The sequence below is a fragment of the Colobus angolensis genome, unplaced genomic scaffold (assembly GCF_000951035.1).
Source record: "Colobus angolensis palliatus isolate OR3802 unplaced genomic scaffold, Cang.pa_1.0 Scaffold217, whole genome shotgun sequence".
In the NCBI taxonomy this organism is placed as follows: Eukaryota; Metazoa; Chordata; class Mammalia; order Primates; family Cercopithecidae; genus Colobus; species Colobus angolensis.
The window spans coordinates 4,414,403-4,425,217 of NW_012115344.1; the positions used below are offsets into that span (position 1 = coordinate 4,414,403).

The 10,815-nt window shown below is 37.2% G+C and overlaps 1 pseudogene; it reads left to right on the forward strand.

Moving 5' to 3' along the window:
• The first annotated feature begins 252 nt into the window (after nucleotides 1-252).
• Nucleotides 253-2,263, forward strand: LOC105512704 (annotated as a pseudogene).
• Nucleotides 2,264-10,815: the final 8,552 nt, after the last annotated feature.

The window sequence follows — 10,815 nt, forward strand, 5'->3', positions numbered from 1 at the left end:
GTTTAAGAAGCCATATATGACTTTCAAAATACTGACTAAAAGCTTAAGTTGGTAACATGAGGTGTGAGGCTGATTAAAGATAATAAATTATATTTGACAAAATAAATGTTAACTTTTAACAACTCTTACTAAACTGAACATAGATTTTTTGCAGTCTTACATATATTTTCTATTAAAGATAGATAAAATAGAGCCACAGTTCTTTCGTGAGAGTGCCTTCATGGTGAAACAAACATATTAGCTCAGCAGCGGAAGACTCCTGGATACTCTTCAGGGATGAGTCATGTGGTGATGGAAAATGCACTTTGGCTGGAGCAGCAGTTTTCTGGCCTAGACCTGGCCTCTTCAGATAATCAGAGTAGGGGAAGTACAGCCAGCAAAGGGCACTATATCCCTCTTTGTTAAGGAATAGAGCAGCTACTAAAGGATTCCACCATAAAGACAATTTAGGGTAGTGTTCTAGCAAAGATAAGGATGCGTAGAGCAGTTCTGAATCTCCTAATGATTCAAGTGCTAATTCTAGCTTCTTCAGTGATCATGGAAGTGGATCAAGGGGAAGGTTTGATAATCGTGGATGGAGTGATTATGATGGCACTGACAGCCATGGTGACAGAAGTGGTTTTGGCAATTTAGAACATGGTGGGAACAGTCACTGGTGTGACAAATAAAATGAAGAGAATTGATCAAAACCACTCCTCCCAAGTGAACGCTTAGCACAGGAACTCTTTTCTGGAGGCAGCACTGGGATTAATTTTGAGAAATACGGTGACATTCTAGTTGAGGCAGCAGGCAGCAATTGGCCTCCACATATTGAAAGTTTCAGTGATGTTGAGATGAGAGAAACTATCATGGGAAACATGGAGGTTACTCATTACACTCGCCTGACTCCAGTGCAAAAGCATGCTCTTACTATTATAAAAGAGAAAAGAGACTTGACAGCTTGTGCCCAAACAGGGTCTGGAAAACTGCAGCATTTCTCTTGCCCATCTTGAGTCAGATGTATTCAGATGGTCCAAAGGAGGCTTTGGGGGCCATGAAGGAAAATTAAAGGTGGGGGCGCAGCAAACAATACCCAATCTTCTTGGTATTAGCACCAAGAAGAGAATTGGCAGTACAGATCAATGAGAAAGCAGGAAATTTCATACTGATCTGGAGTTCCTCCTTGCATGACTTATAGTGGTGCCAATATTGTTCAGCAGATTTGAGTCTTAGAAGGTGGATGGCATTTGTTAGTAGCCACTCCAGGATATCTAGTGGATATGATGGAAAGAGAAAAGATTGGATTAAACTTTTGCGAATACTTGGTGTTAGAAGAAGCTGATCAGATGTTGGATATGGGGTTAATGCCTCAGATACATAGAAAAGTTGAACAAGATACTATGCCTCCAAAGGGTGTCCACCACACTATGATGTTTAGTGCTACTTTACCTAAGGAAATACCAATGCTGGCTCATGATTTCTTCAATGAATATATTAGTATCTTCTTGGCTCTATGGAGGAGTTGGCTGTACCTCTGAGAACATCACAAAGAAAGTAGTTTGGGTGGAAGAATCAGACAAGCAGTTGTTTCTGCTTGACCTCCTAAGACATCCACTTGATCCTAGGCAAGTATGCACTAACCTTAGTGTTTGTGGAGACCAAAAAGGGTTTTTATTCTTTAGAGAATATCTTATACCATGAAGGATAGTCACGTACCAGTATCTATGGACACCATTCTCAGAGGGATAGGGAAGAGGCCCTTCACCAGTTACCCTCAGGAAAAAGCCCAATGCTAGTGGCTACAGCAGTAGCAGCAAGAGGACTGGACATTTCAAATGTGAAACATGTTATCAATTTTGATTTGCCAAATGATATTGAAGAATATGTATATGGCATTGGCCATACAAGACGTGTAGGAAACCTTGGCCTGGCCACCTCATTCTTGAATGAGAGGAACATAAATATCACTAAGGATTTGTTGCATCTTCTTCTTGTTGAAACTAAACAAGAAGTGCCATCTTGGTTAGAAAACATGGTTTGTGAACACCATTACCAGGGTAGTAACTGTGGACGTTCTAAGAGTAGCAGATTTAGTGGAGGATTTGGTGCCAGAGACTACTGACAAAATAGTGGTGCCAGCAGTTCCAGCTTCAGCAGCAGCCACACAAGCAGCAGCAGATTTGGTGGAGGTGGCTATGGAGGCTTTTGCAACACTAATAGATATGGAGGAAATTATAACTCCCAGGGGGTTGACTGGTGGGTAACTGACCCTGCTTTGCAGTAGGTCACTCTGCCAAACAAGTTACTATGGAAACCATATGTAACTTAGCCAGATGATATCTTGTATAGCTTGAAGAACTCATACTATATTACCAGCTGTGATTCTCCACTATTTTTTTTAAGGGAGCTCAAGGATCTACAAGAAGAAATGAAAAGAACAATTAACAACCTTGTTCGGAAGGTGGTTTGAAGACTTAATTGCCATTGTTCGGATTAATTCCCCTCCTGCTTACCTCCATCCCAAACAGCATTTATAATTTTGTGACTGAGGATTATTTGTTTGTTAATGTTAACTTTAGATAACTTTTTATTTTGATGTCCTGTTGGCTCAATATATCAATTGTTTTGACAAAATTACTGAACTTGGGCTAAAGTCAAACCTTGGGACACAGGTGTGATACAACTTAACCGGAACCATCGATTCATCCAAAAATACTTTAAGGATAAACGTATTTGGTAGCCTGCATTAGGACTTTTTGATACTTGAAAATTGGAGGAAAACAAACAACAAATGTTGTAAAGCATATTGATGAAATTAGTTTCCAGTGTGGCAAACTGTAGTAAGTTAAAGTTCTGATTTGCTCACTCTATCCTGGATAGGTATTTGTAACCTCACAGCCTTTAAACAAGCCATTCCAGTCATGATGAGGTGACGTATGAATACGTGCATACATTCAAACACTGTCTTCAAAGTTAATACAAGTAAATACAGCAACTCCTCTTTCAGTGTTTAGGCAGATTATTGACTATGAGCTAGCCAAATGTGGGCATACTATTACAGGGAATGCTTAAAGGTCTGGCAACTTGAAATAAGGTTTTAGGAGAACTCATCTACTTAGACTTTTTAAATGCCTGCCATAAATGAAACTGAAATGGTAGATGGGGACCACAGCGGTGACCAACCCTTGTTAAGGTCCTGGATGATTTTTGGTCTAGTAACAGATGCTAGCGTTGATGTTTTTTGGTCAAGAGGGTAGGAACAGGAAGAACTACACAGCAGGCTTTACTTTAAATGCTGATTCACATGACTGTTCAAGCTGAGTTGAGATGCTAAACTGGCTTACTATAGGCTTTGTAAAAATGGCTCCAGAAGAGTAACTAACTGAAATCTTTAAGATCACACAGGTTGGAAATATGTACATAACTGCACAAGGTGTCAATTCTGCTCTACAGCGCAGTTTTAGTTGCATAGGTTTCCACTGTATTTATAGTCTGTTTAAGTTAAATCTGGCCAAAGATGAACATTGTTCACCACTAAAATGCCTCTGCCACTTTGAATTCAGTTCTAATTTTGTGGCCAGAATGCGGTGATTAAAGCACTCAATCTTTTTGCAGTTGCATAGGAAGATGGCAAAAATTTCCTAAAGTGCAATAGATTTTCAAGTGTATTGTGCCTTGTTCTAAAACTTTTATTAAGTAGGTACACTTGACAGTATTGAGGTTATTTGTCATGTTGTTACTTCAGTTAGTCTAAGTTTAGGCTCTGGTACATATTGCCCATAATTTGTACAAAGTGCTTATTTTATTGCACATTCAGATATATATATGCACACAAACATATATATGTATACACAAACATATATATACACACACACACACACATATATATATATATGTCTTGTCTTGTGTGCATGTCCTTAAACTTCCAACCTTATTTTGTCTCTTGGAGATTGTTGAACACGGCTTGTCTGGGAAGGGGATGGGACTAGATTCTAAAATTTATTTGGGACTATTGGGAAGAAAAGTATTTGCACACGACAAATTTGTAGATACTTTTTGCTGTTAGTTTTATATAATATTTATTGAAAATTTTGACAAATATTTATTTGTAAGCCTAAAAGTGATTCTTTGAAAGTTTAAAGAAACTTGACTAAAGACAGTACAAACATGATGACACCTGAATGTTGAATGTCACCATATTCATGAAATTAGGTATTTCAGAGTAGTGTGAGCTTTTAATGTTAAGTCATATTAAACTCTTAAGTCAAATTAAGCAGACCTGGCATGGCACAATAGCTATAACTTTCTGATATTAGTAAAAACAGAATTGGTGACTTGAAATTAAATCATGCCAAGATTTTGATACACTTGTCTAAAGATATTAATGAAATGCTTCACAACACTGATATGAAGTGTCCAGATTCTCAGATGTTTGTTGTGTGAGTTTCATTTAGTTTTGTGTATTTTTTTCAGTGTATGTCTGGCACATTGCAATCCTCAAACATGTGGTTATCTTTAGTTGGCAATTTAGTTGGCATAATCAGTGACCTGTACATTCAGTGATAGCGTTTGAGCAAGTTTTATCAGCAGGCAGTATTTTCAGTTAATAAGATTTCAAAATCACGTAAGGTTTTAAATTTGCTGAGTATAAAGATTGCACCTCAAGTCACTGTAGCTTTAGTAATTGCTTATTGTATTAGTTCAGATACTAACAATGCATGTACTGTGAATATTCTGATTTTATTAAAATAAAATTGAAGTACAAAAAATAGATAAGATGCATAAATTGAACAATCTCTAAGACTGCGTGGAAAGGAAACTCTTTTGTTCTTGGCATAATATTATGGACCACTGTGAATGTTCTATGGACTCTGTATTCTATATATGCTCTTGTTTTCTGAGAATGATCATAATGGTAGACTGAAATATCACAATGATCTCAACCCCATTCTTAGCAATGCAATTTCATGTGATAATTTAAGAGTATTCGCAATGCAATTATACAGTGCTTAGATATTTTTAGTTGCTTTCACTATTATCTGTAAGGGGTTGTCCTTAATAACCATAGTTTACAAGATTATGTGAGGTAGGTTAGTATCATACGAGGTAGATGAACTATATTGTGTATTGGACCATGAATTCCATGGATTTTGACAGGCATAAAATAGAAATGGCTGATTTGTGTTTGTGGAAGTTCATTCAATTCCTGAGAGAAATCAGGAGGTGAAATCTAAGAAATGTTAAGCCATCGAGAGGAGGCAGCTATCTTTTTGGACTTAAGATGGGATGACAGATCTTTCAGCCTGAGAGCAGCTAACATGTGTACTTTAGTTGTCATACTCAGGGTCAAAAGAACTTTCAAAGTAGTTGCTTGATTGTGTTTATTTATTTATTTATTTTTGAGACAGAGTTTCACTCTTGTTGCACAGGCTGGGGTGCAGTGGCATGATCTCGGCTCATGACAACCTCCGCCTCCTGGGTTCAAGTGATTCTCCTGCCTCAGCTTCCCAAGTAGCTGAGATTACAGGTATGCACCACCACTCCCAGCTAATTTTGTGCTTTTACTACAGATGGGATTTCTTCATGTTGGTCAGACTGGTCTTGCACTCCTGACCTCAGGTGATGCCCCCGCCTCGGCCTCCCAAAGTGCTGGGATTACAGGGGTGAGCCACTGCACCCAGTCTGATTATATTTCATTATGAATTTGGAGCTCTAAGCCTAAAAGAAGGTTTCTCATAATTCATAGAAAAAAGAGGAAACTTTCTCTGAAATTTTAATTTCTTGTGTACATATTTACAAAACCTAAACACAGACTTTTTTCAGAAATATTTAAACATTCTATTTTAAAGAGTTTCATTTTCCATGTTTATATAAGGCATGTTAAAATATTCGTACAACTAAGATAATAAAGCAGCTTTCAGCATTTAAGTATAAGTGATAGAATGTTGAATTATGAACATTACAGACCAGAAGATTAAGAAAAATTTTGCATAGTGAAAAATAATTAGGATTTGACATCATTTTCTGCTTATGTCCATATAAGGAACATTTTCACTTATTTTATGTTTAAATATCCATTATCAGTAAGGGAAGCTAATGATATACATTTTTGCATCTTCATATATCTTTGTGATACATGTGTTTACAGATATGACAGCCATTTAAAATCAGACATTGAAATACACCACTGCCAGGAGAGGAAGTGCACGCAATACTTAATCCCTAGAACTTTGTCACTGCTGTAGACCAGTGCCTGCTGTGTGTTTTCCATTGTTCCCTTTTCTGAATTTGAGTTTGTAATTATGTTTATGTTATCCTTTCTCCTCTATTGTATGTTGGAGGTAGAGCAGGACAGATGCCTTGGCATTTTAGATAATAGATTGTAGAACTATGAGTAGCCCCATTAAGGTCAGATGGAGAAGACCACACACCAGCTGGATATCTGAACTTTGAATAGGATGAAGTAACTGGAAGCTATTTGGGAATGTCAACAGTGGGATGCATCAGAGTATGTTCTGTCTTGGGCATTAATGGTGCTCATACATATGTGGTAGCCAGGTAGGTAATCGGTAGCATAAGGCTATATTTTCACCAGTTATGCTGCCTCCCCCATAGTACTAAGTTGTTGCTGGGAAGTAGCTGCCTAGTCAGGGTCTATATTTCTCTGGATCCCTTGCAGTTAGGTGGTATCATATATCTAGTATTGTCAGTGGAACGCAGTTAGGAATTAGATGTATCTTTTCTAAGACTTTTTTTAATTCATGCCTTGATGCAAGAAAACACGTTGACTGTTGGATTTTGGCAGTACCAAAACCACAGGAGGGATAGAGTTCAATTCATTGACTCATAGCTTGAAGGAGAACCACATCCTCCAAAAGCAAAAATCTTATTTTGAAGCTTAGTGTGAAAAATAAACCATTTAAGGTGTTATACATTTTTAGTATCATATATTTAAATGATTATTACTATACGTATTGAAAAATATGTTTGGCATTTAAAAGTCAATTTCTTAAAATTAACTTTCATTTGTTGGTGACTTTGAATTGGCCCTGCAGTTTTTTGATTTTTAAAATTATTTTTCATTTTTTATTGAGGTACTTAAACTGTCAACTTTGGTAGTTTCCTCACAGATCTGTGTTTTCTGTGCTATCACCTTGATCTTTAAATTGCAGAGGACTAAGAAATTATATGTCCCTCGTGTTCTTTTTAAAGCTTTTAACGAGCTTGCAGACAACTATCTCTTTGCTGTTCCTACTATTAATATTGCAGACGCAACCCTGGGATAGTGTAAAGGTAGGGTAAAAGCAGAGCACTCACTTGACAAGGGGTGGCGTGGGATGGATAGGGTGGGATGGATTAGATGTAACACAGAGTAATGAGGTAAGGTGACATGGAATAACTGTGTAGTAGTTACTCAAAAGTATCACAAATTTTTGGACCACATTAGCTGGATGACTATTCTTAAGTAAATAAACAATGTTGGGAGGCCGAGGCAGGCGAATCATGAGGTCAGGAGATTGAGACCATCCTGGCTAACATGGTGAAACCCTGTCTCTAATAAAAATACAAAAAAAAATTAGCCAGGCCTGGTGGTGGGCCCCTGTAGTCCCAGCTACTCAGGAGGCTGAGGCAGGAGAATGGTGTGAACCCAGGAGGTGGAGCTTGCAGTGAGCCGAGATCACGCCACTGCACTCCAGCCTAGGCTAACAGAGGGACACTCCCTCTCATCAAAAAAAAAAAAAAAAAAAAAAAAAAACAATGTTATTCTGGCCTGGCTTTGGATTAAAACGCTGAAGTGTTGGCTAGGGAATTTACATTCTTTGTTTTCTCTCTTGTCTTTATTGTATAGGCAGAGAGGCAGAGAGAGTTTAATTTTAGCCAAATCCTTTTATTCTTTAATAATGAGCCATATTAGTCAAGATTTGCATTCTACACCCCTTCTTTCAATATGTAAACAACTTTTAAGTATGCAAAATTTTCTTTGAGACGCCTGGGTTCTGCCACTAGTACCCAACATTTTGAGTTAGCTTTTCTTGCCTAAAGCCTACATACTACTCTTCACTGATCCAGCGTCCTCACTTAACCACCACTGGGCTGTTCTTCTTCCCTAGTTCAGGTTCTCAGTTACTTCTTGAGTGCTCAGAATTTGTTGTTACCATGATTGCATATGCTGAAATCAATGAATTCTTTGATTTCTTCCAATTATCTCCGCATCCTTCCAATTCTCTCTGCTCATTACACTTGCATATCCAAGAATTCATGGTGCTCTGCTAAATACAGGATTATGTTTGGGGGTCACTGCCTTTTAAGAGCACAAAACTGAAGCTTTAAATGTTTTAGTGATTTCCATAGCTTAGTGTTTAAACACGTGCTTAGAGATGGATTCATTAAAATGCACTTGTCCTCTCAGGCCACTTAGGGTTGCCCGCAAACATCCACTCTCAGGCTGTTTGAAAATAGGAGGAAGAGGGCACTCAACAATAGATATTTCTAGTACAGAGAGGATTTATGATTTAGAACATATAACAATATTCTGGTGACTTTGCATTCATGCACTAGTATCCTTTTCTATAGCCTTTCCAGTACATTTTAGAATAAACTGTGGGCTTCTTGCTGCAAACTGAGAAGAACAAATCAATGAAAATAAAAGATATAGGTAATCAAAAGAGGTCTTCACTTTGTCCTCCTGAAAACTCAGACAAGGTGGAGGCTCAAGTCAGTTAGGGAAAGATTGGGCTGTTCATAATTGCCTATGTGACTTGTCAGTTCCTTGTTAACTCATACAAAACCTTTGTGAGTGTGACATTATATCTAGACAATAGTTATGTTAATTTCCCTAATTGTGATATTATCTGCCTATCAATAGCCACCTATTCTAAACTTTAAAACATGTAGCAATTATTTTTCATGCTCGAAACTCAAAGTGACAATAACGTTGGGAAAAAAGAGACATTTCCTGTGAATTCAGTTAAAATAGAATGCTCACATTTTCCTCAGAATAATGCTTTTTAAAATTTTTATTATGCAGTACATGCTTATTAAGGAAAATATGGTTAACACAGAAAAATAAAAGGAAAATTGTAAACTGTAATTTTACTAAACAAAGACATCTACATAACATTTAGGTATATTTTCTTTTCTCAAGGCATCTATAACAGATATTTGCCATTCTTGTTGAATTCTCAGTATGTGTGTGTGGGGAATTTCCAGCTTATGAAGCAGATCTTGCCTCCCATTTTAGAAGCGGAAAACCCAAGGCTTATGTTCAGTTGGTCTCATAGCTAAGTGCAAGCACATTAACTTCGGCTATCCCAATTTGATATGCACACTCTGAGCTTTGGATTGAGAATTCCTGAGGCAAAGCAGCAGAGACACAGGAGAATGTATTCTCGTGGGGCGGAGAGGCAGTAGCACCAGTATCCCATTTCTGGAGGGAGAAGAAGCAACAGTTTCAGCGTCAGCATCATTTACATGGTTTTGGTGATGAAACATTTTTGAGTGACAGTGACTATGCCCAGCAGTTCTTGTGGCAGTGTAGCCACTTTAATGGTTCTGAGGTGTGATTTGTGTGTTGCCAGTGACTGCCAGGCCCCACACTTGTTCTTCTAGCTCTCAAAGTTTGCAAGTTTCCTAATATAGTCATCAGGCCTATAATCTTAGAACTCTGGGAGGCTGAGGCAGGAGGATCACTTGAGGCTAGGAGTTTGATACTAGCCTGGGAAACATAACAAGACCCTATCTCTACAAAAACAAACAAACAAACAAAACAAAACAAAACAAAAAAAAAAACCCAGGCGTGCTGGCGTATGCTTGTAGTCCCAGCTATTTAGGAGGCTGAGGTGGGAGGATCACTCAGGCCAGAAGTTTGAGGCTGCAGTGAGCTATGATCACATCACTACACTCAAGCCTGGGCAAGAGAGTGAACCCTCTTGTAAACGAACAAACAAATAAATAAATTAAAATTTATTTTTACTAAGATTATCTGAGTTAGTTTATACTGCTCACAACTAAAAATATCGAATCAGTGGATTATTTTTTATTGTGTGGTTGGAATCCTATTTTACCATGTTTCTTAGTCTGGGGTAAATTCTACCTATGGACCGGAATTTTCTGAAGGAAATTTTTATGTATGGTTTCAGAGTTATGTTCATAATTAAAGGAAATATTAATGAAAAATTCCAGTTCCATTTGCAAAGACAGAAACTGATTCTTTCACTATTTTGTGAGTTATTTTTTAAGGTTTCTTCAACTGTTTTGCTTGGTGATTTGATAATTTTTTTCTTTAGGGTTCCTTTAAAAGACATAGGTCATTGACTTTTGCTTAATAAAACTCCTATTTTTAAAATAGGTTTATTGACATATAATTTACACGTTTAAATGTTCAATCCAGTAGTTTTCAGTATATTTACAGAGTTGTGCAGCCAACCCAATAATCTAATTTTAAAACATTCTCATCATTCCAAAAAGAAATTGTGTGCCTCTTCACAGTCATTATCCTTTTATACTCCTTCCTCTCCCCTTCAGCACTAGGCAACCAGGCAACTACAGAACTAATTTCTTTCTCGTTAGATTTACCTATTCTGTTTATTTCATAGAATTGGAATTATACAGTATACTGTCTTTTGTGGCTGGCTTCTTTCGCTTAGCATAATGGTTTTGAGATTAGTCTATGTCATAATACAAATATACAAATCAGTATTTAATTTCTTATTATGGATTTTCAAGTAAAATTTCATTTTATTGAAATTCCATGTTTTATTTATCCGTTCATCAGTAGACAAGTAGTTATGTTGCTTTCACTTTTTTTTGCTGTTATAAATAATGTTGCTATGAACA